We start from the raw sequence: 7349 nt of genomic DNA, 5'->3' as shown, positions 1-7349 counted from the left end.
GGATGGGTTGACGGCTTCGTCTTGACATGGGGCTCTGGATACGGTGTCTGCTAAATGTAAGAGAGAACCTTTTTCGTACACAACAGTAAAGTTGTAACACTGTAGGAAAAGCAACATCCTCTGCAGACATTTAGGCGCTAAGGCGAGGTCCTTCTTGAAGATCGACTAAAGGGGCTGGTGGTCTGTGTAGACTCTGTGTTGGATTTTCCCAAAAGCCATTGCTCAAATTTGTTGAGGGCTTCAACAATAGCCAGGCACTCCTTTTCGATTTGCGCATAGCGCTTCTCGGTAGTGGTTAGGCCTTTTTCTGTACGCAATAGGTCGCAGAGAAGACTCGTCAAGGGCGCTGCTCTGAGTGGTTTGATGGGTTGTAAGAGGGCAGCTCCTTGGCCATAGTCTGAGGCGTCTACTTGATTGATCAATGGCGCAGTTACGTCAAAGTATTCCAGGCATGCTGCAGAGGTGGCCAGGACTGTTGCTGAATCAAAGGCTTGCTGGTGCCTTGTTGACCATAGGTACAGCATGTCCTTTTTGCTGAGGTTGCATTGAAGTCGGGTGACGCTGCTGAGTTGGGAACAGAATTTTGCCAGCTAATTAATAGCCTAGGAATCGGCGCATTGCTTGGCTTTCGGTTGGAGTGGGCATGACGGTGATAGCTTTAACTGTCACCGGGTTGGGCTGGAAGCCATCCGTGGTGGTAACATGGCTCATGGAGGTGGCTTTGGGAATAAGGAATTTCTTCTTGTGGACATTCAGCTTGACATGACGTTGTTCAAATCCCTCAAGCACGGCGATAAGGATGCGGTCGTGGTCGATTGGACGTCATTAGCACCGCAGCCAGGGATTAGATGCCTTCGGTAATACTAAAGCCTAGGAGGCCATCACGCACCATATGAATTTGGCGCTGCCATTCTTTGGATTCAGAGGATATGCTAAATGGTTGTCTAGTCCATCTGTAGCGACCCCATGGTGTGACCATTTTGGTCATCAGAGATGATCTTAAGGACAAGGGTATGTTTTGCCTATTTGACATGTATTCCTTCCATGCAGCTTGTGGATGTTTTCTTCCAAGGTGGAGATGATATACTTTGGACATCGAATGGCTTTATTGAGAGGCTGAGAGGGGTCTAAGCAGCTCCGTATTTTCCCGGTTTGGTGGGGGTTTGTTCTCGCTTTCGGTTGAGATACCCTTACCAGCTTGCCAGTGGTTTCAAACGCATCCAGGGCCGCTTTGATCGCATCCAGCTTTGAAATGGGCTCGCAGTGATTGGGGGCACGGATGGGTTTGACATCTGGATCCAGGTCAAGGCCAATGAGTGGGCCGCGGAAGCCCAGACCTCGAAAGAGTGAGGTCCAGTTCTTAAAAATGAATTCCAGAGTTCAAGTCCTTAGTGCAGGAGAGTGAACTTGTTCTTCTCTGGTGGAATTAGCCAAAAGCTTATTTGTATGTTATGCCGCCTCAAACGATATAACTTGATTCTCCACGAAAGCCAGGGTGAAAGGGGGATCCTCCGGTTTCCGTTGGCCATCTCTGTGAATTATGTCTTCTCGGAAGCGACTGAAGGATTCGTTGAGACCGAAGAGAAACTTACCCCTAATAAATTCTTCCGCGTTTATGTCAAGCGATAATCTCCCGGCGGCAGTACTTACAGCGGTTTCTTACGTTGAAATGGAGGTTTGGTCTGCTTGTGACATTTTTGCTCAGTAGTGGTAGCAGTCTGGCATCAAACTACACGCACCAGCGTTATTTTCTTTGGTTTTTTGAAGCCAGATCCACTGTTTTCCAGCATCATCGTTCGGTATCTTGGAAGCTATTTCGCTGTGTAAGGTGTCCCATTCAGTTGCAGGAATTGCTAACTCGAAGCGTCTCCTAGCGACGATGTAATGGTCTCCAGTCTCGGTGAGTCTGCTTTTAGCGGGCTTTCTGTAGCCTTCGAGTAAACATTAATCATGAAATCTGGTCTCCCAGTAACGGTTATGGTAACGGTTTGGTCGCGCGGCTTGTACATCGAGGATAGACTTTTCGTACATGGTGCAATTTTGAAATGTTGATGAAGGTTTGAGATGTTGCCGAAGAAGCTATTCAATGATGCAGTTCTGTCTACGAGAGACTGGCTCGCTGTAAAAACCGGTCCTGACACCACGTTAAGCAGTACACTTTTCTATTTCTTGACGAAGAATAAACACGCGCAGCCATGATGAACTAATTTGTTCACACCCACGAGCACACGTTGATACGGGAACTTTAGAATGTGACGTAATAATGCGTGAGTAATGAAATGGTAACATGACATGTTCTCTGACTCTAAAAAAGGTGGCTTTAACTACAGCGGAACAGAACAAAAAGCATAAGACGCAAAGAGCGCAGACACATTTTAAAATATAGGCTTTCACCCAAAGAAAGGGAGGCAAATGAAACATTCCTAAAATATCTCTCAAACTATCAGATTTCTGACAGTCAAGTCAGCATGCTATCAAAGGTTTCAAATTCATTTCAACACCCATGACAAACGAATGTAAAATTAGGCAACAACTCTTGCAAGATTTTGAACAATTTGCAAGACGAATGCGCCTCAAATACATCTTTCACGGACAAAACAAAGAACCACATCCGTTTCATATTAATTCCAACTGAATACCACCGGTTCAGCCTTTCTTGTCCTTGAGAGCGATTAGGAAAATGTCAAAACACAACTTGCAGAGATTGCTGTAACTAAGCCAAAAAATAATTCGTCACGCAATGAGGTTATGGCTTTAAAAGAGTTGAAAACAATTCTGTTTTAAAACTCAAAAAAGCAGACAAAGGTACAACAGTCATCATAAATAACCACCACAACCTCTCAAAGCACCAATAGTGAAAAACATGCAGAAAAGGGTTAATTAGATCACTGACCAAATGCGTAAGGGCAAACACATCGATGACATGACTTAGAGATGGCTTTCACAAACTCCCAATTCGCCAAGAATACCAATATTCTATAAGCTCACGAAAATACACGTACCTATACCGGTCGGTAGATCTATAATCTCAGGTTGCGACGGCCCTACCGAGAGTATACCATCTTTTGTGGAGACACCACCCTAACCCTATGGCGCAATTGCAACAATCCTATATGAAGGATGCCACTGCTTTTTATCAATTTCATAGAAAAAACAAAGGTAGGCAAAGATACTATTCTAGTATCAATGAACATTTCTAGCTTGTACACAAATATACCTCAAGAAGAAGGAACGAAGCATACGAAAAGTTCAACCATAATAACGCACCGATCCCAACGCATTACCTCAGGGAAATACTTTGCTTAAGCTTTCAAGAAAATTTGTTTCAATTCAATGAGAACTTTTCCCAAACGAAAATGGGTGGTGTCATTTACCAATATTTCCATGGCGGAAATTGAAACGAAATTAGTCCAACAAAGCGAAACCAGGCCAAGAGAATGGAAACGTTACATTGATGACTCCCTTTGGGATTAAGACAGAGAAGAAGTAGATGGTTATTAAACGAGCTAACTATTTCCATCCTACTATCAAATTCACGGTCGAAATATCAGAGAACCAAATCACATTCCTCGATATCACAGTGTTTAGATGAGAGAGATTCGCAAAAAATCCAACTTGAACATCAAAACCCATTACAAGCCGAGCGAGACCTGCCAATTTATGCACTTCGCCTCGTGCCACCCACCAGGCGTAAAACATGGTTTCATTAAAGGCGAAGCAATCAGATTGCTTAGAACAAACTCTCCGAAAGAAATATTAGAGGAGGGCCTTTTAAAATTCAATGAAAGCCTCAGAGCAGGAGGGCACCTAGAAAACATCATAGAAAGGTCTCCGTCGGGGGTCAACTTTGCCTTTATGCAATCGGCTCTTACTCATGCACAAAAGCCAAAAGGCCACAACGTACCACTCGGCAGTTAAAAATTTGAAACAAATATCTATGGAACATTGGAGAAAGCCCTTGCTGAAAGCAATCTTTACAAAACCTCCGATCATGTCTTTCAAAAAGGGAAAATCACGCTCGTGAGAGGAAAAATATAATTTGAAGGTTACAGTGCGACGCGACCACAAAAGCCACATGGGGAGTCCGTACCAGTCTGTTCTCATCCTTATTCTAGGGCTTAGAAAACCTCGAGTGACATGATTTGGGCACTGCTCAGTAATTAAGAGAGGTTGTCAGTAATTTTCGAGAATACGGCGACAGAAGCAAAAATTCAACTTTTTTTGTTTGCTCAAAAAGACCCTTTTGGTGAATCGTTTTCAAAAATAATATTCAAAAGTTCCAGCGAGTTTTTATTTTGGAAAAAAATACGAAAGTTCGAAATCGGTCAAAACGTACCTAGTTTGCATAATTTCTATTGGGCTTTCAGTGCATTTTCACAACGTTTGCACAAGACAACGAAAAATCATCTTGGATTAATTTTTTAATAAGTTGTTTTTCATCCCTTGGAGTAGCTTTCCAACTATATTAAATCTCCAACTGAACTTTCTTTCGTTTGTAACCACCCGCGTAAAGTACGCTATATTTTCTATTCCGTTTGTACGCTGAATTTTGCTATATTTCAGACGACCATAACATCAAGGGTATACAAGTGTACATAAAATAAAAGAGCTCTTTTCAACGAGAAATTCTTCGTGTTTATCATGTAAAAATATAATATTTTGCCCGTGAAAAGCGAGCGCGCCAGACCAAAATATATAGCTTGCAGTTTCACGGAGTTAGGCCATTTTCCTTGCTGTACTCCTACTGCAAATCGCACGCTATTGGGACAAAACTCGACGTGTTTGGTCTCTACTTCAGTTTTGATTCATTTAAATATATCGATTTTAACTTAAGAATTAACCTACCTTTATTATTAAGTGAAAAAACCAGCGTTTTAGGTAAAGTTTTTGAGTTGACTTTCCTCGAGTGCTAAATAAACAAATCGCTGTTTACAAAGGTACCAGCTCTGTCGACGTGTTTTAGCTGAAATTGGCCCGTCGCATATATTGTTCTTTAATTTACAATCTATCCCACTGGCATAAATTTAGAGTAAATTACATGTAACTATAAATGTTGTTGTAAATACGTGAGCGTGAGCTAAATAAAATCTTCGCACACTTAAAATATTCGAAACATGTAGTTGTCGCATGAAAATACTCGCTTAATTGTGCATGAACCTCGGTGTTTTGCTCGGTTGCTTTTGTAGATTTCTACTACTGTCAGTATGTTTGTGTAATCCACCTGTTTAGATACATTTTCAAATCAACTGTAGGTTGGAATTCTGTTGGTAAAAATTGTCGAAGAAATCCGAGAAAAATGGCATGTAGCACCGGGCAGTCGTGCTACATTCAATCTCATTGATTTCAACGAAACTTTGCCAGGTTAAAGGATCTACCCCAAAACTAAAAAAGACAAACTTGTTTCTGTTTTGGTTTTTCCCAGGGGGATATAGACCAACCCCGCGGTTTTTCTTGATCCTTAGTTAATGTCCACCTCAAGTATCAGTCAATTTGATTGACGTCTTGTCAATCAACAGAGACAAATAAACGACTGAGTTTTTAGACTTTTCGATTCATCCAAATATTTGACAACTTTGAAAAGTGAGATGCAAAGATCTTTATTATTTTTTTTTTAGCTTAATAGCAGCTGTACCCTCTCCTGCAGTCTTCGTCTAAATTTGCAAGGTCACTACCTATCTTCTGCCTTGTTAGAGGCGGTTGCCTTACTAGTTTCCTCCCCTGTCCAGCTCATGTCAAGGAAATAATTCTTTGCTTTCTGAGAAAAGGTGGCTGTTTTTTGTGTTTTCCAAAGGAGCCCATGCAAAGTCCATTTGGCTAGTTAGGGATGTTTCGCCAGAAGTTTATCTGAGGTCCAACCTTGAACGTAGCCACCCCCTTTAAAATGGCAAGCCGGTCTTCGTCCATTTTCTCTTGATCTTATCATAGGCGGATTTTTTTGTCAGCTTCACTGTGTTTGCCTTTGTTAGGGTGCTTTTGGATGGCAGCCAATGACTGAAACGTCTTGATACATCCTTCCTCTTAGCAAGAATATCTCGCTTTCTTGTTCTGTCTGTGACGGATTGGATATAGTTCTCGCGATGACCCCCGTTCATGGATCCGTGCACGTTGCTGATAACCACCCACTTCTACGATTAGTTTGCTGAAGGTTTCTAATGCGATGAGCCTAGTGAGACCCTGAGGTGCTCCAAACCGTGCCAGCTGGTCTGCGCTATAAACTTGTCGCAGTTCTAAAGTCAGAGGGAGGATCGCCCACCTCTATTTATATGAGCGTCTCTACAGTACCTGCGTATCCCTAGCAATCATATGATATAAAGTTCATTTCAGTCACAAATCATTAGTTAGAAAAACTGATGTTCAGATAAGCGCTCTTCTTGCCTTTCTTCCTTATTCTTTGCTGACTTTAAGATAGCAGTTACAGTACGCGTTCTATTAAGTTTACAGTCACCTTACCACCAGGAAGACTCGCCACCAGCTTTGATTTCTTCTGCCATCTTCAGATTCACCTCTCTCTCAACTTTACGTGTCCGATTTTTATGACGAGGATACTGGCATTTACAAACCCGAAGGTCTGAATCTCATACCAAGTTGTGCACGATATTTGAGGCATATCGTGAAATCGCGGCCTTCGTAATCTCCAAATAAGCCAATACGCGCTAGAATAAGCTTCTTCTCGGACGAAACGCATGTTTGGGATACATTGACGTCTCTCAATGTTTTTTTTCTTTTTTATGCTGTACACCCACGAGTTTAGAGGTGTGAGCTGTTGCCGTCCCTGGCCAGCGCGAGAATTGAGAGCTTTTTAGACACTCGATTTATTATACGGCATCACTATGAAGACGTAATACAACTGATGCACCTACACTACATAGGCTTGACAATGTCTGTTGCGCTGTTGCGAGAAGGAGGAAAATATTACCGGCAGTGTAAATTCTTTAAGAGACTTTTCAGAGATGTCTATCTTTGGCTGTCACAAAAAAATTGACCCTCTCTTAAATTTACTGGGAAAAATGAAATATTATGAAACAGGTCATAAATTGACCAGTGAATAAAATATTTTGAAATATCGTTCGAAATTTGCCTTTTATTGCGTGCAAATCAAGGGTAGACAAAGTTTATAAAACATTTGACAAGAATTTCATGGGGTTCATCTCGATAATTTTCGTCGGCCAGAGTCAAGACGCACCAAGCTAAGTGACATCGCTCTCCAGGAAAATAATTTTCCAAAGAATAAATGTGGCGAGCGTGGGGAAACGCACATTTTTTTCATTATTGTGATCAAAACCCAATGATGTACCTAAATTGGTACTTACGGTATCAAATCATTGATTATGACAGGGTGAGCCTAACTT

Source organism: Pocillopora damicornis, chromosome 5 (genome assembly GCF_964200805.1).
Source record: "Pocillopora damicornis chromosome 5, jaPocDami1.2, whole genome shotgun sequence".
Lineage (NCBI taxonomy): Eukaryota > Metazoa > Cnidaria > Anthozoa > Scleractinia > Pocilloporidae > Pocillopora > Pocillopora damicornis.
Note: the sequence above shows the minus strand (reverse complement) of the source record.